We start from the raw sequence: 22,043 nt of genomic DNA, 5'->3' as shown, positions 1-22,043 counted from the left end.
ATTTAATCCGATATTTCGGGTACAATAACCGAGTCATTTTAAGGTTAAAAAAACAAAAGGCAAACGAAACATGATTGAAATAAGAACAAGAAATTTCAAGCAAATATTCAAATATTCTGATTAAGCCCTCGAATGCAGTTCAAAGGCGGCCAACTTTTTCTTTTATTTAATATTTACTTGTTTTTTAAATATTAATGAAAATTGAATTTGCAATGAAAAATTGAAAATTGAATCACAGGGTATGAAATTGTTTTTTAAAACAGCTTACATACGCTGTGAAAACTGTTTGTGCTTACAGGGGAACGCCAAGGGTATTTGCCTCCCGGCTGCAAACTTTTATCGGCCACCCCTAATACTGCATTGTATAATCCAAATTAGATAATATTAGGTACATAAAATGTTGCCCTATCAATGTTGCCTCCCGGGTGCGGTGCACCCCCTTTCACCCTCGGGTTGGCGCAGCCCTGTGTGCTTAGTTTATGTATTCACATTTTATCGTTAATTTCACTAAATCGTTAAAGGGCTAGCATGAAAAGTCTACTTAATAAAATCCTGTAGATTTGCTCAAAATCTACAAATATAACCTCTCTTGGTAGTTCTGAATAAATATGTGGTTCTATTCTCTTATCAGTTTCTGCAAGAGAAAAATCAGACAAGAGCCTGCTAGACAAATACAAGCAGGTATTGCTTGTACTTGAACTTTACTCTCTCTCTCTCTCTCTCTCTCTCTCTCTCTCTATAAATGTCATATAGTCACCTCCCTTTTCTCAAGGCACCACAAGTTGTCCTTTAAAAAGTTGCTGTTTTCACATCTAGAATTCTGAGTGGGTTGATAATATCACATTTCAAAAACACACCCGTATATCTATATGCTAAACGCTTCTCTCTTTTTGCTATATAAATATATAGACAGATTAACAGATGTTGTTACATTCTTGAACAATATAACCTGTAACTATCTGTAGTACTAGCACGAATTATATAGCATGCGAGATCTTGTATTCCCTGTTTCACAAGTTTTGTCTTATTTATTTATTTATTGAGGTATACAAAATTCCTTATTCAACCAATGTAACGACGTTATTTTTGTAATGCTAGATAATTACAGTACATTGTTTTGCAATGATCGTCCAATTAGGGGAATATATATTTTCTATATCAACTTGGTAAAAAAAAAAATTCATTCTCATTATGTGTGACCAAACAAATTACATTTAGAAAAGCATAATATTATCTGATGTACAAAAATACATGTTTGATATGCTGAAAAAAAAAAGTAAGATCTACTGAAAAGGATATATTTTTCCAGTTACGCAAACCAGAAGCAAATTTTGTATACTTCTAGCAGAGAAGTTTTGAATGGGTTATCACCGTCATGGAAAAAATTCACAAAGTGAATTCTGTTCTATAAAACCACCTAGCTTAATTCTCTGTGGCAATGGTGATGATATTCAAAAAATCTTCTGTGTAATCTCCTGCGTAGACTGCGTGAAGTTTTCACCAAACTCAGTGACAGATGGATGAATTTGTCTTCTGTGCTTTAAGCCTTCTTCTCATCTGTATAGAGTAGATATCGGCGATCTTCTGGGTTGTGTGGGTGTGCTTGATTTCAGATAAAAGAGACCGGACATGCAAACGAATAACGAAGAAAAGATGGTATTATTTTTTTAAAAAAAAGAAAGGTTAATGATATGTGATAAGAACAAGACTCTCCCACATCGTCGATAGTAAGATGAAATCATTCCGATTCGGTCGGTGGATCTGCGCTTTCTTTAGATAAACGTTCGAACTTATGGCAGCAACGTTGTAACAAGCGCATCTCAGACCAAAGGATATTGTGGTCAGTATCAATTCCATGTTGTGCCAGGCCAGATTTCTCAGATTTCCTATTAAAAATGTAAGACTGGTGTACTTGCCATCTTTTCTGTAGTGAATGTCCAGTTTATCCAAAAGGATCGCTTATCTTTAGAAGATGGAAACAATGATGATAACTTATTGAAGGAATGAACGTAGCAAGAGATTATACTTTTTTTTAAAGGATCTTAGAGATTGGTTAAGAATTGCCAGAAATGTATGGGATAGGTTCCTATTGGTTCATTGTTGTTTGCGATCGGATTATAAGAATCAAACATATGTTATGTGATCCGCTCTCAGAAGCCATTAAAATGAAGTTTAGAAGTTCTTACTGTAGCTGTTCTGGTTTAGGGCATGTAATGTGAGCACGATGTAATGGAGTTTTTATAATTCCAAGTTTCTGAGAAAGTTGGTGATGGCAGATTGTAGGTTTCGTTTATTAAAACCTACCTTTACTAGACTTAATATTCGACAGCAATTTTAAAAACACAGTTGAATGAACTATTAAAGAGAAAGAGATTATATGTAGCAATGAATGATAACATCATGATTTTTAAAGATAATTAAGGAAATACTCTTTTAGGATAATAAGAAGAACTGATTTAAAGAAAGGTGTGTGAGCGTCATGCATTAGTGAATTCTGTCAATCAGAAGTGGCTTCCATGGAGAGAATTCTGCCATGTGCTAATATGTATATATAAAAGGCATTCAACCTCATAACATTTCCGGTTCGGTTCGGTTTGCGTGACTTAAAGTTGGTCATGATTCATTACAATGACCTTATGGTTTAATCACTATCTATGAGAAAGATAGTGGTATACAAGGATATCTGAGCTTCCTCTCTCTCTCTCTCTCTCTTTCTCTCTCTCTCTCTCTCTCTCTCTCTCTTCTCTCTCTCTCTCTCTCTCTCTCTCTCTCTCTCTCTCTCTCTCTCACACACACACACACACACACACGCTTGGGGATTTATGATATGTGTATTCAAATCAGATGGATGCGTCCTAGTTTGGACTTCCAAGAAATATAAACAATGTTGTATATTGATATACTGGATACTTCTGTACAGTCAACATTGTGGTTTCTATGGAGTCGATTCAGTTGAATATCTATATAAGAATGGACCTCGTCTCATTGTAAGGGGGTGTGGTGGTGACATAGTTTTAAGTAATGAGTGTAAAAGTTCGACTACCACACTCCCGAGCTAAACTATACAAAAAAAAAAATCTTTAAAAAGAGTAAGAACGCTAGCTAAGGCGATACGTCCAACTTAATTGCAGATTAAGTTAAAATACCCGTGACTTCTTATCAATAATTCGGAAGCAAGTCAACTCACGAAAGCAGCATTTCTAATCTCGATCAAAAGTGGGCCAATGGTGTATTAACGTTGTGAAAATAAAGGTTTTCAAAAACTCAAATATCTATATAATTTTTATATAATTTTCATAGAACTGCTGAATAAAGTCATTCATTTTTTAAGGAAAAGTTTTAAAAGACTTTATCTAGTATGAAAACTTGTTTTCATGTGATGTAAAGCGACATTTTCATGCCACTTCATCTGGCATAACACCAGGCGGCGTTGTTAGGAAATGCTAAACAGGATCGACGCTATCATTACGTGGTAAAAATTTTTTTAGTGATGAATATGGGACACATGGTAACGATTTTCCAAAGACAATCCACTTTATATCGAGGAGATTGAACATTACACAATTCATATGATGATCCTGAGTTACCTTTGCCGATCCAATAAATCAGTAGTAACTGGATATTAACCAAATGGTTGTTCATCATCATCATCATCATGATTGTCAAGGATTTAGGCCTAGGTGGCCTGTTCCGGCTTTAGCAGTCATCGATGAATCTCTTAAGAAGACTTCCTGGTTTCCTTTTTCCTAATGGTTTGTAATTTAAGGCTTGTTTTGGTAATCTTTCTGCTTTCATTCTATTAACGTGTTCCATCCATTTATGATTTAAATTTTTCTATTACTGATTCCTGGTTTAATTCTTGCATAATTTCTACATTTCTTTTGTGATCGAATAGAGTATACTTTGCAGTTTTTCTCATAAATTTCATTTCAGCTGTTATTAATCTTTGTTTGTCTTTTTGTTTATTGTCCAGATTTCACTTCATTACAATAGGACTCGTTGGGCTAACATATTGTATACTTTTAGTCCGGTTTGTTTTTGAACTAGGTTAGGTTTAAATATAGAGTTAATTACAGCTGTTATTTTTAAATATTTTGCAATTTTTAGGTTTATAACGTTCTCCTTTTCATATGTAATCGTACATCCTAGGTAGTTAAATGAATTCACCTGTTCTAAAATCTTGTTATCTATTACTATTTTAGTTCTTGCTGGATCTTGTCCTTTAAAGGCCATAGTTTTGATTTTTCTGTTAATATTATCATACCATAATATTTGGCTATCTCATTTAGATATAAAATATCTTTCTGTAAGTTATCTTCAGAATTTGTAATTATTATTTGGTCATCAGCAAAACGGAGAGTGATTAAGTTCACAGTAGGAGACAGTTTAATACCTTGATGGAAATTTTTATTCCATTTTAGTATTATTTCATTTAGATAAATATTAAAAAGTGTTTAAGTAAAGGGATAATGCATCCCATATTATTTCTTAGCCGAATAAGAAACTCAAAGAGTTTCATGCCGAATATAGAAACTATATAAAGTTCGGCGATTCCAAGCGTAAGCAAATACCTGGAAAGCAGCACCTGATCCATTTAGGTAGTGCAAACTGTGGAACTTATAGAAAGGGTGGAGCAAGTTCCAATCACTATTCTTGGTATTTACCCATAATGTGAACTTAGCTCCTAGGAGCTGTATTACTGTTCGGCACTATGAGAGGAGGTCACTACCCAGACCGGTTTCAACCTTTTTTGAGGTCTCATCAGTGAGTAGGTAGACCTAGTTAATACCAAGTTTGTAGCGAACAGAACTTACATCCATTCTATGAGAATTGCCATGAAGGTGTCTTAATAAATTATTAATTATATGAAGAGTCAAAGGCTTCAATTCGGCGACTGGAGCTTGCTCCACCCTTTCTATGAGTTGCCTCAGTTTGCACTACCTAAATGGAGCAGGTGCTGCTTTCCAGGTATTTGCTTACGCTTGGAATCGCCGAACTTTATATAGTTTCTATATTCGGCATGAAACTCTTTAAGTTTCTTATTCGTCTAAGAAACAATATGGGATGCAATATCCCTTTACTTAAATAAGTTCATGTCGCCGAAGTGAAGTCTTTGGCACTTCATATAATTAATAATTTATTAAGACACCTTCATGGCAATTCTGATAGAAGGGATGTAAGTTCTGTTCGCTACAAACTTGGTATTAACTTGGTCTACCTACTCACTAATGAGACCCCAATGAAGGTCGAAACCGGTGCGGGGCGGATCTGACTTTGAGAGGCTCCGCTTGGAGGTAGGTTTTTGCCTGTCTCTGAGTGGGGCCACCGCTGAGATTATGGCTCTGCTTGGTGGTGGGGTGAGCCTGCCACTGGGTAGAGCCAATGCTGAGAAGGTCTTCTCGGTGACGGGGTGAGCCTGTCATCGAGTGGAACAACGCTGAGTTGGGCGATCTTTCGGGATCGTCTTATTTTTAGAGCCCGCTTCACCTCTACATGGGGTTGAAACCGGTGAGGGCTATTATGAGTTAGCTCTCTTAAGACTCAAATTGCCTTAAGGGAGCAATTTGAGTCTCTGGGGAAAGTGTTTTCCGGCACGGCTCGGTGAGGGGCTTTGTCGGTGAATGCTTTTCTTCGGAATATGAGCTGTTCTGCTCGGTGGTGGCTCGGTGGTCCATCACTGAGTGGAGCCAACGCTGAGATGGACGGTCTTTTGCCCACAATTGAGTGGCCTAGGGATCGTCCGAATTTTTAGAGACAGCTTTACTTATTCATAAGTTTGAAACCGGTCTGGCAATGCTGTAGCCAATGAAGTTTAACTGAGGCTGGGCTATTGCTAATATGAGTACGCTCTCTTAAGGCTAATATGAGTACGCTCTCTTTGCCTTAAGGGAGCAATTTGAGTGTCCAGGGAAAGTGTCGGTACGGCCCGGTGAGGGGTTTTGTCGGTGAATGCTTTTCTTCGGAATATGAGCGGTTCTGCTCGGTGGTGGTGGGTGGAAGGCCATCACTGAGTGGAGCCAACGCTGAGATGGACGGTCTTTCGCCCACAACTGAGTGGCCTAGGAATCGTCCGAATTTTTAGAGACATGCTTTACTTATTCATAAGGGTGGAAACTGGTGCGGGGCAGATCTGGCTTTGAGAGGCTCCACTTGGAGGTAGGTTTTTGCTTGTTACTGAGTGTGGCCACCACTGAAATTATGGCTCTCCTTGGTGGTGGGGTGAGCCTGCCACTGGGTAGAGCCAATGCTGAGAAGTTCTTCTCGGTGACGGGGTGAGCCTGTCATCGAGTTGAACAACGCTGAGTTGGGCGATCTTTCGGGATCGTCTTATTTTTAGAGCCCGCTTCACCTATATATATGGTTGAAACCGGTCTGGGTAGTGACCTCCTCTCATAATGTTGAACAGTAATACAGCTCCTAGGAGCTACAGTAAGTTCACATTATGAGTAAATACCAAGAATAGTGATTGGAGCTTGCTCCACCCTTTCTATGAGTTGCCTCAGTTTGCACTACCTAAATGGATCAGGTGCTGCTTTCCAGGTATTTGCTTACGCTTGGAATCGCCGAACTTTATATAGTTTCTATATTCGGCATGAAACTCTTTGAGTTTCTTATTCGGCTAAGAAACAATATGGGATGCAATATCCCTTTACTTAAATAAATTTATGTCGCCGAATTGAAGCCTTTGGCTCTTCATATAATTAAAAAGTGTTGCTGAAATGGGACATCTCTGTCGGATCCCTTGGTTTATCTCTCTCGTATATGATAGTTCATGATTTAATCTTATTTTTATTTGATTATTTTCATATATACTTATGATAGCTTTTAGAATATTATTTGGTATTTGTCTTTCTTTTAATATGTTAAATAAAATGCTTATTTTAACTTTGAAGAAGCATTTGACAAAGTCAATAAATGTAATATGTGTTTCTAAATTGTATTCTCTTCTTTTCTCTATTATTAATTTTAGGCAGCAGGTTGGTATATACATGATCGTCCTTTTCTAAATCCATTCTGTACTTCTAAAATAAAGTTTTCAGAATATTTTATTAGTTGTTATTTAAAATTCTGCTATATATTTTGTAACAGGAATTTAGTATACTTATACCTCTATAGTTTTAGGGTCATCTCTACTACCTTTTTTTAAAGATTGGGATTACAATTGCTTTTTTTATTCTATTGGGGGGGGGGGTTACTAGTTGAATATATTTTATTTTAAAATAATAGGAGCTTTTCTTTGAACCATGTTCCTGCATATTTATATAATTCTGAACCTAACATATCTTCTCGAGGTGATTTTTCGTTTACTGTTTGTTTCAGGCTTATTTCTGATTTTTCTTTAGTTATTTCATTTTCATTAAATTTTTGCCAGTTACCTTTTTTTGAATATTCATCTGTCCACGGTACTGTATGAATATTTAGAAATTCTTCTAATTTCAATTCGGTGTTTAATTTTATGTTTTCTTTAGTATCTGTACTTAAGTGTTTCAAAATCTTATATACATTGGGTCTTATTTTATATAAACCATCTTCTAAATTAGAAACAAATTTGTTCCATGATTCTCTATGTCTTTTTCTGACTTCTCTTTTAGCGCTTATTCTTTTATATTCTATTTCATCTTCTAATCCTTTACTGCTTAATCATTTATGATATGTTTCTTTTTTTCATTTTGATTATTTCTTTGATTGTATATTGTCCCATATCTTCAGTTTTTTTCTTTTTATTGAATTTTTTGGTCTTTCCTAAGCTTTTATTTGCTGCTGTATTTAGTATCGTTTTTATATTAAGAAATTCTATTTCTATTTCTTCATTTTGTTTCATTTTATGTAAATATTGGTTGATTCTTTGTTCATATAGCTATCGTATATTTGTGTCATTTAATAATTTAGTTTTATAAACAAATGTTTTAAAATTTCTTTCTGTTCTTCTTATTTGTAGCCATCTAAAATCTAAAGAAAATCTTTGATGTCTTTTCATTTAGGATAAAGTAATCTAATATTAATTTCCATCCTCTTGCTGCCGAAGTATATTAATGTATGTCTTTATGTTTATAGAAAGAATTCGTTATTTTAAAGTTATTATAGACTACAAAGTCAATCGAGTTTTTACCATTCCTGTTTAGAGTATGCTCTCCATATATTCTTATATTATTCTTAATTTTTGTGTTTCCAATTCTTGCATTTAGATCTCCTGCTAATATTACATAATCATTTTTATTTATTTTATTATATATATTTTGTAATTGATTATAAAATTCAATATTATCATCTTCTCTTCCTACTTCTGGAGCATGTAAACTAATTATTGTTAAATAACCTCTATCTATTTTTATTCTAGCTTCTATTATTCGTTCATTCCATAATTTATAATATTTTAACTGTTTTGAAAGGAAATTATGAATCTAAATCATAAAACATGCTAGTGCTCTTTGGTCTCTGACAACTCCACTATATATTATATTAAAATTTTCAGTTCTCATGGTACCAAATGGTTGTTGCCTAAATTTACACTCTTAGCAGAGGATGCTTGAATCCGGTCAGTGTTTCTGGACAATTCATTTCATCGATACTGGATTGGTCAAAGACCATCACCACATGGCTCTTTAACAGGAAAGTTATTACATCAAGGAGCATGTAACTGAATAACATTTTCATGCTAAAGAAACAAGGACACAGTGATAATGATGGACAGTTTACAGATGTATTAGACCAATTATAGTTGCCTATGTATGCAAAATATTTCAAAGGTTTACGTAATGTAGTTCTTCCTACTCTTTATTTCTCTCTTTTCTTACTGTAAATAAGTAGAACTTTAAAAAATAAATCTTGAAATCGATATTAGTACTGTATTATTACATGATATCTGCATGAAGCCCATCGAATCATCACGCGAGGCCATTTTGCACAATACAACACAACACGATCTACCGTCTACACTACATAAATCCATCATCACACTCTATAAATCCCCCGCTGCACTACACCAAGATATAGATTATTTCTACTTGTAAATTGTATGTGTTCTGGGGAATGTCAGTAGTAGGGTAGGCACTAATAACCAGATCAAGATAAGATAAGGAATTCTGACGTGATTGGTTGTTCATCTGATGACGTCTTTGTGTGTGTGTGACGTCATGGGTTTGGAATTTCCCTGGGATTATATGTGGTTTCAGTTCTTGTGTTTTGGTTCGCGTATAGAATTATGGGTGATGGTAGAGATAAGTAATCATGTCGTGATTGGTGGGACAATTAACCAGAACAAGATCAAGATAAGATAAGGAATCGTGACGTGAATGTTTGTTGTTATCGGATGAAGATAAGTGACTTCATTTGTTAGTTGTAAATAAGTGACGTTATTGTTTTGAATGGAAAGGAAATTATATTAGAGGATAAGGAATCGTGTCGTGATTGGTGGGACACTTTTAACCAGATCAAGATAAGATAAGATAAGGAATCGTGACGTGGGTGTGTGTTATGATAGTGTTTGGAATTTCGCTGGGGGCCCCCTCTTCTGTCAGGGACATCACGTGGTGTGTTGGGTTCGCGTATAGTATTGTGGGTAATATTTAGAGATAAGAATCGTGACGTTATGTGTTTGGAAATTTCTGGGGAACATATGTCTATCTGTGATATCACATGGTGTTTTGGTTTGCCTATGTAATTGTGGGCAATGTTTTTGAGATAAGATATCTTGGAATTTTCCCAGGTTGACACACACATCAGTCATTGTCGTCATGTTTTGTCTTTGGTTGTCTATAGATGACTGTACTAATTTTCCAATACAGTTTGGAGTATTTCTTCCTGTTAAAGGGAAATGCCACCATCACGACTCTACTCTTAGAGTAGAGTCGTGATGGCGGCACCGATTAGGCTTTTCTGAATAATTTAATTATATGCTGGTGTCCCTCAAACACACACACACACACACACACACACACACACACACACACACACACACACACATACACACAATAGACATGAAAAGTCGCTAATCTATCCATGTTGATACTTTAATACGTACCCTATAATTATTCTTATGTAAAAAACAAGAAAAACGATTCAGTATTAGAATTACACTTACCGAAACATACGAGTAGTGATTATTGAAATTACAATTATCAATTGTTATGTTTAAGTTAAAAAAAAATTAACTTACATTTCTTTCCAGAATGGGAACATCTTGGTACTATCTAGGTTTTCTGAATATTCCAAATTGTTGATTTTTAACATATATTCACAGCACAGAACACAAACACAAGTCTGAAAATGCAGTTGACTTTTTAATTATAGTTACTGGGGCTAACATATATTCACAGCACAAAAACATACAAAACATACGAGTTGAAAGATAATTCTGTAAACAACCAGAAAGGCTAGTTGACTACATAATTTAGATTACTATCCGATTGGTTCTCTGTATTAATTCTTTCCCACAGTTGCTCATGCTATGTTTTCCCAAGCTTGGTGGGAAAGTCTATGGGCCGTTTTGTTTAGGGTAAGTGTTACTTCCTGTTTCGAATTCGGAGTACTGTTAGAGTATGGAATTCTGACAAGTGAAATGATTTTTTTTTCCAAATTGATTAGTTATTTTCTCTATTTTACTTTTAAAATTCAGTTTAACTACATATTCTAACAGAATAATTGAGCAAAATTAATAAATAAATAAAATGTATGTGAATTTATTTTCCAACACTGTAGATTTCTCATTCAGTCTTATCTTAAAGATATCTCTCGTATCCGGCCACGTGATGTCCCTGACAGATGGGGGGGGGGAGAAATTCCAAACATTCCAAACTCTATAATAACACACACGTCATGATTCCTTATCTTGATCTTGATCTGGTTAAAAGTGTCCCACCAATCAAGACATGATTCCTTATCTCTACCATCAACCATAATTCCATATGCGAACCAAAACACAAGAACTGAAACCACATATACCCCCAGGGAAATTCCAAATATTCCAAACCCATGACGTCACACACACAAAGACGTCATTAGATGAACAACCAATCACGTCACGATTCCTTATCTTATCTTGATCTTGATGTAGTTATTAACACCTACCATACTACTGTCTGCTTGATTAGCGGAGGAAATACCCGACGAGATCGACTAACTTGCCTTCAAGTTAAAAAAAAAAACAATTCCTCTTGTTACGACAAGAATGGAATCCAGGTCATTTGCAATCAAAAGACGCAGGTCCCATTGTTCTTCCATAAGCGCTTTGTCATATGTCACGCAAATATTTATCCAAACTAAAACGTTTCTACATCCTAGTGTCTTCCAAAAAGGATTCATATGAGAGGGAAATTTTAGAAAAATAAACCAACTTAAAATCTTTGGGATATCACCATGGATTTACAGCATAGTTGGCAAAATGGTTAACGTGTTCGCTTTCTGAAGAACAGGATAGGTGGAATCCTGCCGTCTCCATAGATGTTTTGTGAATGTCTTTTAGGTGGGTGATAAATTTTATCTATGGGTGTAAGACAAGCGAAGTGTTGTGTATCCTCCTCCCCTTTTTTTTCTTTGTTTTATTTTATTTATTTTTATTTTTTGCAGTCAAAATAAATTGTCAGACTGGAAAGAGTTCTACAGATATGTATACCTCGGCAAAATTGAAACCATAGCCTGTAGTAGCAAAGAGAATGCTTAACCCGTCACCATTTCCGGAGGCGCAGTGGGTCAAACACCGAAGCTGTCTTTGACGTAAACAACAATTTCATCGCACAATCTAACAACAAAGCATTTGTTCGGATGAGAAATAATTGCCTGGGGACAAGAACACAGCTTAGCTTTTTGAATGCTAACATCACTACTTATGCCAAGTAAACTGCGAGGGATTATCACTCTTCCGAGAAGTCAAGTCAGGAGATCCGCAAAGTATTAAACGCGATAAAGTCTAGTAAAAAGAATTTTTTATTTCTTTCATTTTATTTTCTTGAAAAATATTTAAATCGTTTGCGCAAATATTTCGGTGGAAAGTAGTTTACTATAACACGATTTTTTAAACTCAGATTTACACAAAATATATCAGCAAATAATCAAATATTTAAATCGTTTGCGCAAATATTTCGGTGGAAAGTAGTTTACTATAACACGATTTTTTAAACTCAGATTTACACAAAATATATCAGCAAATAATCAAAACCGTTGCGTTTAGGTTTTGATTATTTGCTGCGCACATAAAGAATAGCAATGACCTAATACTGCGACAACACAGCTGGTATTTTATCAGTAATATTTACACACAGTGCTTACGAATCAAAGTGACGCCATATTCACTTACGCAATTGTGCAGATGAACAATAGCGGCCAGGTTTTATCAGTATCTAACAGACGTTACCTTTACGTAAAAACATATTCACACAAGAAAAATAAAAGCGAATATTTGAAATGCAATTAAATATTTATATATATTCATACCAAAAAATGTTATAATAAAACAGGTAATAATTGTTCTTATAAAATCCCCAATTTCGCTGAATTTCGAAAGGAAATAGACATTTTTTATCACTTGTTATTTTAATACAGTTAAGATATTGCCAGGTGGATATTAAAGTTTATATGAATACTTAAAGTTCCAGTCTTACGGTGTCATCGAGAATGTTATTTTTAGCAACTCGTAACATGCCAATCTAGAAAATTATTCGTCGTCTGCTTATAGATTCTTGGAGTAGACTTTTCATTCAAGCGTTGTTGTAAATCCCGATACGTTCCCTTCCCTCCCTGTTAAGCGCATACGGAATTCCTCATTTGATAGAACTGAAATGTGTCTACAGAAACATAGAATAGAATTGTGTGAAAAGACGAATATAATTTATTTCATAAAAATGCCAATTAATTGCAATTAAAAAACATCAGTGCCATATGACTATTGCTCTGAAATTCCAGCGTTTGTAAACTTGGCGGATCGAGTGAACAATTAGTAGATTTGGGGGTGGATTGGGTAGCGCTTTGAATAATAACTAAAATCATGCATTTACGCCATTACTCTGGAGTTTCAGTGGCCCAGTCGGTAACCGATAATACCCTTATTGGATTCGAATCCTTGGTTCGAATCCTCTAGGACGCGAAGAACCTTGATAAGGGCTTTACAGTTGAAGGTGAGTTAGCCAGTTTCATACGATGTAGCAGTTTTTTCTCTCATAGAAAAAACCAAGAAGAACACAATTAATAAACATAATATGCTGGACTCATTCTTCGGCCAAACAACAACAGTCATTCCGTCAACGATTTTGATGTCATTTCGCAGCAGATTTTCAACTTCTGAGATTTCGAAAATAAATTTAGTATTTATCGATAACTTTTTATAACTACTGTACTGAGATCTTTCGTACATAGGCATTGTGTGACGTAAGCTAACTGTAATGTACGCTTATCTTAAATAACCTTAACACTTTTATTGGGAAAAAAAAAACTATCTTTATATACATGACAACAGTTTACAATTCAGGGCGTATTATCGCAAATGTGATAAGGTCAAAATAGAGGCAGAATAAAAAGGCAGAACAATTCTGACTTGTCGATAGGGATAAACAGAGAGTTAGCCATTTAAAAATTTCGATTATATGCATATATCCAGAAATATTAATGTTTCAGTGTTACTAAATAACTCCAGTCTCAATCAGAATTCTGGATAAGAAGAAATATAATGATTATTACACATTGACGACGTCCAGTACCGCCGACAGGATATAGTTGGTGGTGTTCAACCTTTTTTACTATGCGAGCTACTTTTCTATACTAAGTTATTCGGCGATCTACTCTCTTATATAGATCACGTTCCCCCAACCTGATATCTGATTACGCACAACTATGCAGTTAAATGCGCTCACTCACTTCGGAGGACCCACTCTTCCAGCCCTAAAAACTTTAAAGAAACTAAAAACTTTATTTGTGTATTTAATAATTTATTTATCACTTTTAATTATTTTAATACAACAAATAAAATAAATATATTGGAATAAAATATTTACTTATTTTTTTGAATTTTTTACTTATTAGTTGAAATAAAAAATTTCAACTCTTTTCATAACCGTTGTTCTGGAAAATTGTAAATCTTTAATATTCGAAGTGATTTCATTTTTATTTTTAAAATCAGAAAATAAAGACTCTGCTGCAGCAAGATACGATTACTTTATTAACTCTCCATCAGTAAAAGGCTTCTTTTGCTTTTGCTAATAAATGACACACTTTCAAAGATGCAAATAGTGGCTGATATTGGTTTATTTATTACTTTCGAAATCATATTTTGTTGTCCAGAAAGTCCTCCCTTTAAATTTATAATTTTTGATTCACGTATTTCGGAATTTTGAGGAAAATCTTCATCATATTTTGCATGTAGCGATCGAAAATGTCTCTCAATATTACCTTTTTTTGGAATTGCTACAGATGAATTACAAATCAAACAACAACACTTTCCATTTACCATTGTAAAGAAATAATCCATTTCCCATTCCTTGTGAAAATGATACGTCTTCGATTTCTTTGATACACTCATGATTATCCTCAAATTAAAAAAAAAAAAACTTTTAAATATTTTATTAAAATAAAAAATGTTTATAATTTATCAATTAGCGAACAAAACAATGGTAAATCCAACGATAAATTTAGAGCAACTGAAATTCTAACAGTGGGTAGTGAGAAGTGTGTGATGTAGTACGAGTAAACACGATTATAAACGAAACGCATACGATGTGCTTTGCTTATAATCGTATTCACTCGGCTCGCTGTTTGACTTCCACTGATCCAAATTAAGGTAATTCATTTACCCGGACTTATAAGAAAATTGCTGATTTGACAATTTTAACGAAAAATAAATAAACAATAGCAATACACTTTAAAGAGAATTAAAAAATAATACAAAATAATGATAAATAAAATATTATGGTTTCAGTTTTAATTAAATTTGTAAGTAAGGAGGAATAAACAAGAGATCGATCAAAAATCGCTCCGCGATCGACCTGTCGATCACGATTGACTGGGATATAGCATAGAGGCAGCCTACCTCACAGCGCGGCTTAATAAGGGCGCTGGTTCAGCCATATTGCGACAGGCGCCGTCACCACGCTAACAATTCCTGTTAGCATGTGGAAAGAAGATTTTTTCCAAGCTTAAACTGATTAAAATTATTTGCGAACAGCAATGACCCAAGAAAGATTGGTTGGTCTAACAACTATATCGATAGAGGCAGACATTGCTTATAATTTAAATTTAGAAGAGCTTATAAATAGTTTTATTGTGCGATATCCCCGTAGAGCAAACATTTAATTAATATTATTATGTAATCGTTTTGCATTAATGTTTCTTTTGTAATAAAAACGAAATAGCACTTGGAGATTTTCTTATATTTTTGTCTTATAACATCAGGGGTAATATTTGATTGTTTGCCTCAGGACGCGATCTAATCTGGCGACGACCCTGACTACGTCCATTGATTGTAAAAACGCTGGTTAGATTCTCATTATCATACGATAACCATACGATGGAGTTATAAGTGTTTAGACATAATATACAGCACCCGCTGCTGTCAACCGATGGACGGAATTAACACGAATACTAAATTTAAATAGCACTTTTATCTAAAGGAGGATGGAGAGAACGTGTAAGAAAAATATTATTATACATACAAAATGCTTTTCGAAATATTAAGAAAACAGTTATAATAATAATTATTATTATTTCTCAAAATGCGTAAACGCCTATTAAATATCCAATATTTATTAACGCCGTTTAAATATTAGACATTAGCTTTAAACTAATATTTAATGCCTTTTTCAAACTATGTAAGCACCCATTAGATTCGCTATTCGTTTCATTCGTCCATCCATAGGAAGGCAGCAAATTATTCCATACTTAAATGGAGGACTTTATTCGTCAATCTGGAGATCTTGTCTCCAGATCTAAGCATTATCAAAGATAAGAGGCAGTGAAGTGAGATCATCCTTATGATAAATAAGACAGGAGATTTTGAGATAACTGAAGTGGGGGAGAGAGTAGTGGAAAGTAGTTTGATGGCTGATTATCCCTTTTCTTGGGTAGGCGGGCTGATTTAATCTTGCTTCCATGCTATCCAGTAGATGTAGAAAATTGTTGAAAATTGTTTTCTACAATTTTCCATTCTGTAGCACAAACGTTTAGCACAACTAGAGGGGGGGGGATACACCATCAGAACCGGTGGACTTGTTAATATCCAATTTATTAAGAAATTTTTGGTAACGAAAGATCAGAGAAGGCATTCTAGGGGGCTATTTGGTATAGTGGAAGATAATTTGCCTTGCTCATCTACGAGTATATTAGGTTTGAAGGAGAAGAATGAAGCCAGATCAGCCTTTTTTTGTTTTGATGTTACGAGGATACCATCTGAATAAAACAGAGAATATAAGCATGGAGTAGCAAAAGTTGCCTCAACAAATTTGGCGACAGACCAGGCGGCTCGACTGCCATTTGAGCAGGAGACAAGTTTTCTGCATTTATTATTATTTTTTGTTGTTGTTTCAGTTTGTTGTTGACTGTACTGGAGTTTTTATCCTAAGTCACTTAAGATATGTCGATGTTTTTGTTTCTTGGACTGCCATTTTATTATTATTATTCCATTTTTGTTTGCAAAGCGACTTGATTCTGATAATAAATTCTCACTCATTTTATTATAGGCCATTTTTATTAGCAACACAACTAGAAATATACAGTATTTCGAATTACTATTTTTTTTTCATTACAACCAGACCACTTTAATTAAAAAATCATATCCCAGTACAGTCCTGTTTAAACCAGTATGAATTCCGAAATATGAGTTAAGCAAGAAGCATGTAGGTTTGACACAGTCCTGTTTAAAAACGATGGGTATCGCGAACACGTTTTGTTATTTAGCTATGGCAACACAAGATACTAGTCTTCCCCCGAAGTAGCTCTAAATCCAGTTGAGTCTTGAAAAAGAACCATCTTATAATTATTCGAAATTCATTTTCTAGGGTTGCTCAGTATAACAATTCTACTGACAACACTGAGGAATACACACACACACGCACACTCGTTTCTTGAAGTTTTCTTTCTAAGGAAACAGTAGCGGTTCTTTAGAAAGAAGTTGATAATTTCTTTACGATTACCGAATACATAAGGGATTAAAGTAATAACTGAGTATGGGTATCGAGGAAGTGTCACTATAGGAGTATGTTATTGCGAAATGCACTTCTTATAAATAATTGCCTTCAGTCATTTCCTTATTTTCATTGATTTGGCGAGGAGAGGAGAGATATTTTCATTGATTTGGCGAGGAGAGGAGAGATATGTGAGGACGCAGAGTAGGCGATCACTTTCCGAAGAATTCAGATTTACGGTTGTTTTGGAATTATGGCAGAAGCAGATGAGGATATAAGGACGGTGTATTGTTTTTCTGGTCGGTTTGTCTTATGGAAAAATCGCGTTTCCAAGAGGAAAAAACATGCCATTGCCGAATGAGATCGGTTATCTCACCATCTTATGAAAAATAAAAGTTCTTTGTATTCTAAACAGGATTCGAACCCAAATCTTTCCAACCAAAGAGCGTCGTCGATAGTGAATACGCAATGGAAGCTCAAGAATTGGCAATGATGTCGATAGCCATAGAGAAAGACACAGAGAAGACGATAATGCCCACGATATCTACATCGATGTTCGGACAAGGCCTTCTGTGGACTGAAATTTAAGTTGCACTTTTCCATAACTTACCTGCATCTATCCTCCTCCTTCTCTTAAGTATATTAGGCTTAGTGGCCCGTTACGTTCGTATTAGGCATAGTCTATTACGATTTGAAACAGCTACCGCCTCGAGGATAAAGTGGTTAGCCTTATTCCGTAGATGCGTGTTGACGAGGCAGGTTTGCCTGTTCTGGGGGACGAAAAACCCGAGTTTCCGGGAAGGGGGGGACCACCTACCTCCATATGAGACCGGCTAACTCACCTTCAGTCGAAAGAGACCAGATATTTCCTCAAGTAATTGGACGGGAATCGAACCCAGGTCTTTCCGATTAAAGGGGTTCGTCTATACCGACTGAGCTATGGAGGCTCTTACCTGCATCTATAAATATCTGTTAATACAATGTGTGAATAACCTACTGGTAACAATGTACAATATGCCAATTGTAGATGGATCACGGCTGACGTATATCAGATACACGAATTCATTAATCAAATGTGGCCACTTGCATGGAGAAAACTGTAACTTAGAAAGTGTACTCAGAACATTTTTTTTTCCAGTCTATATCTTCCTACTGGGTAAAGGCCTCATGGCGGGAGGTTTGGGTCTACTTCTTCCATGGTGACCCACTCCATCTTGGAAGAGTGTTTATAAAGTTGTATGAATGAATGTATGAAGGTGAAAGACAAATCACAAACAACCCTGCCCTTGACGGGATTCGAACCCGCAGCTTCTTGGGTGGAGAGCGGATACACTAACCACTCGGCCAACCAATGCTCCTCATTATGCTTACAACATAATGAGGAGCAACTTAGTTGATTGGATAAGTGATGACGGACAACTTCTCGGGTGTGGAACTTCATGTTGAGCATACGTAACTATTTAATAATATTATCTGGTACTTTCTTTTTGACGATGTGCTTCAGTTCCTAGAATGAACCATTAGCGAACTCCTAATGTCCTGTAACTAAGTTTTATGGCTCGGGATGTCATTACCTCATCTCTCTCTTTCTTTCTCTAGTATAGAGAACGTGGATATACTTGTAAATAATACAATCACAACGCAAAACTAATGTCCTACTAATAAATACTAAACAATCACAAAAATAAAATAAAATAAAACAACTTTCTTGGAATACTGTTGTTTCACCGATATAGTTTTGTTTGCTTTAGTTGGAATTATGGCCGAGCAACTAAAACTATGAAGTCTGCAATTAACATACATAAATAGTATATGTTCTTTGCTGGTCGGTTTGCTTGTTTTCCGGGAAGAAAAACTCGAGTTTCTGAGGAGACACACCTTGCCACCTGCGTAGGAAACCAGCTAACTCACCTTCAATTTTCACAAATAAAGATACTTCCAAATAACCTGAGGTACTAATAGCAGATAATTATCTTCGCCAAGCATTAGTAATGGCTACAGTAACGTCCCCTACCCACAAAACGCAACATTCGGACAACATCGCGTTGTGATCTCCGGATCAAGACAAACAGCAAACAGATTTAAGGGCACTTTCCAGAAATAAATTTCGAGAAGTAAAAAGTGTGTGTGTGTGCGCCCGCACGCACGCACACACAATGGGCTAATGACACCTCATTAAACGTTTATAAAGTCGTTTAGAATTATGGAAATATTGATAAACGTAAATGTTTTGTTTACTAAATAATAAAAATGTAATAAAAATTATACAGAATAACAGAGTGAATTGAATGAAATTTCTATAATGTATTATTGGATTAATGCAAGACATTGCATTACTTGCATAATGATTTCAATTTATTTTCAATTTAAATATTTATACTGATAGAATATATATAAATATACAGTTTTTCTTATGCAATGAAAACAATTCGTAAAGGAACTACAAAATAAAATTAAATCGATAGAAAATATATGCAAGTCAGGACTCTATTGATAAAATTGATAACTTTAAACAAACTACACACTTTTGTATTCTGTACTGAGTATAATAAAACACAATTTAGTAACCTTGTGTGGTTGAAGGGGTTTTCAGTTCAGTTTCAAGTTCTACTGTGCACAGCCGGAATTTAAGAATACAACATAGAGATATGGAAAAACACCACTCCGTTCTCTAGCCAATCATAAAGATCTATATCTGTTCTTTAGAACAGCTTCCCTCACTCTGTCTTCCCCCAAAACTAAAGTCTTTATCTAAAGAAATAATATCTGTGCTTGCGCAAAAAAAAAGAAAAGAAAAAAAAGACATTAGGAGAAATATAGAAATTGCAAAATCGCCTTTAACAAAACAAAAAATATACTAACATCAAGAGAAATAAGAAAAAATACAGATTAAGAATTATTAAATGCTTTATTCGATCTACTTTTCTCTGAGAATAAACAAGGAAGACGGTGATGCTTTCGAGATGTAGACGTACAGAAGTGCATTGAAGATCTCATGATCCAGAAGAAATGAAATGAAGTTTTGGAGGTACTAAAATGGAACCAATAAAGAATATACAGAAACGAAAAAAATCATAAATGGATTTTTATGTTGTGAAGCGTGATAGTCTTCAAAAAGATTTATCAGAAAAAAGAACTGAAGGAAAGCGAGAGAAAATAAAGACAGCGACACACAAATGGTTCAAAAACAACTGGCTAGGCCTGAACTGTGCAGTGAATAAGAGAGTGACCCAAGACAGAAATATATACAGATGCCTAATAGCCCATCTCCTGGGTGAAGACAGCACTTGACAGGACAGCACAGGACAAACAAGTATATATGTGTGGAAATCGTTGAATAATTAATAAATTACTGGTCTATATCCGCACTGTCGGCAAGAGACAAAATCATGGAAGGAATTCTTAATGATGGAACCACATAGAAATTCAATGCAATACCCAATACACAACTGGGATTTCATAAAGATAAAGAAACTGTAATTCTATGGCACACTACTAAGCAGCTCTGAATGAATACCAGTTAGCCTTTGCACTATCATCAGACTATTCTAAATCCCCTTGATTCCATAAAACATGCAATTCTCTAAAGAAACTAAAGCAATTGGTTCACTATCAAAAATATAACTTGTAAAAGTAAATTATAAATATGACAACAAAATAATTAAGTTGTGTGCAGCATTCCACAAGGGACTACACTTATTCGAGATTTTCGTAAACAATCTAACCATCTACACTAATATAGTTGAATCGATCAGTATGAGAATGTCACACTACTCATGTCCATACACAGAGAACCTTCACCGGTCTTACATAATTTACAGGCTGATTTACCTACTCTCAAACTGCCTTATGAATAAATCTGCTATAATAAATAGCAATGAATTTTAACTCGTCATCATTAGAAAATCCCTGTGGTTGTAAAAGATCTTTCACACATATAATTTAAATATTTAGCATACTGCCTACAGGCAGTCGAAAATGTATTCTTGGCTGAAAATTCAGGTCACAAACCTCAAATGCCTAAGCCTATATTTTGATTGCGAGTACATTAACTTTAATTATACACCCGCTGCTGTGCTTATTACTTTTCAAAATGCATTAACTTCATTACAAGATACTACCACAAATAGATGAAACACACACACGCACGCACACGCACACACACACACGCACGCACACACACACGCACGCACGCACGCACGCACACACACACACACACACGCACACACACGCACGCGCACACACACACACACACACACACACACACACACACACACACACACACACACACACACACACACACACACAGTGAGTTTCCAGAAGGAAAAAAAAAAATCTTTCACTTTGGCATTAGATCCGCTAACTGACTTTCAATTGATGTCATTTATAAATGTTACTCACCTCCGAAACCGAATTCGAACCAGGTCTTTGAACCGAAAGGGCAAAGATCACATAGCCCTCTTGACTGCTCTGCAGCCATGGAAGGAAAGATGAATGTCAAGTTACTACATCACTTGTTAAGAATAAGGATAACATTTAAGATACTCTGTATTATACTTAGGGTTCTTAGTGAACATAAGACCGAAAGTCTTTTTTGGGTGTTTGGGATTATTTAGTTCTATTAACAGACATGAGAACAGTTCGCGTTATATATTAACATGCTGGTGGATATGGCGTGACATTCGCTATCCTGTACTTAGATATACCAGTGAGTTCAATACATTAGAAAATAAATAAATAAACCAGCTCAGATTATGAACATTGGTTATTAAGGTGTGACAACGGGAAATCACTTTACTGTTATTATTCTCTAGTAAAGTATTATTGCTATCCACTTCTCTCTTTCTTCTTCTTCTCACCTTACCCTAACCATTAGGCTAAGGTAATATGTATTTCTGTTATCTGTCATATGTCTTTTTTTTTTCTGAATCCGCGCTTAAA

At 35.2% G+C, this 22,043-nt stretch overlaps 1 protein-coding gene and 1 long non-coding RNA gene across 2 annotated transcripts in view; one reads left to right on the top strand and one right to left on the bottom strand.

Moving 5' to 3' along the window:
- The window catches only part of LOC150103463 (uncharacterized), a 53,577-nt gene extending 44,814 nt beyond the window's left edge, over window positions 1-8,763 (top strand). The window contains exon 3 of the long non-coding RNA XR_016548839.1: window positions 8,474-8,763. This is a non-coding gene — a long non-coding RNA (uncharacterized LOC150103463). The remainder of the gene's footprint in view (window positions 1-8,473) is intronic.
- Window positions 1-22,043, bottom strand: part of LOC150103461 (phagosome assembly factor 1) — a 408,178-nt gene that overhangs the window by 271,978 nt on the left and 114,157 nt on the right. The gene's annotated exons all lie outside the window — the stretch shown is intronic.

This window comes from Typopeltis vanoorti, chromosome 9 (assembly GCF_054136105.1).
Source record: "Typopeltis vanoorti isolate ZY-2024b chromosome 9, IOZ_Tvanoo_1.0, whole genome shotgun sequence".
Classification (NCBI taxonomy): Eukaryota; Metazoa; Arthropoda; class Arachnida; order Uropygi; family Thelyphonidae; genus Typopeltis; species Typopeltis vanoorti.
This window is presented reverse-complemented; position numbering and strand designations above follow the sequence as displayed.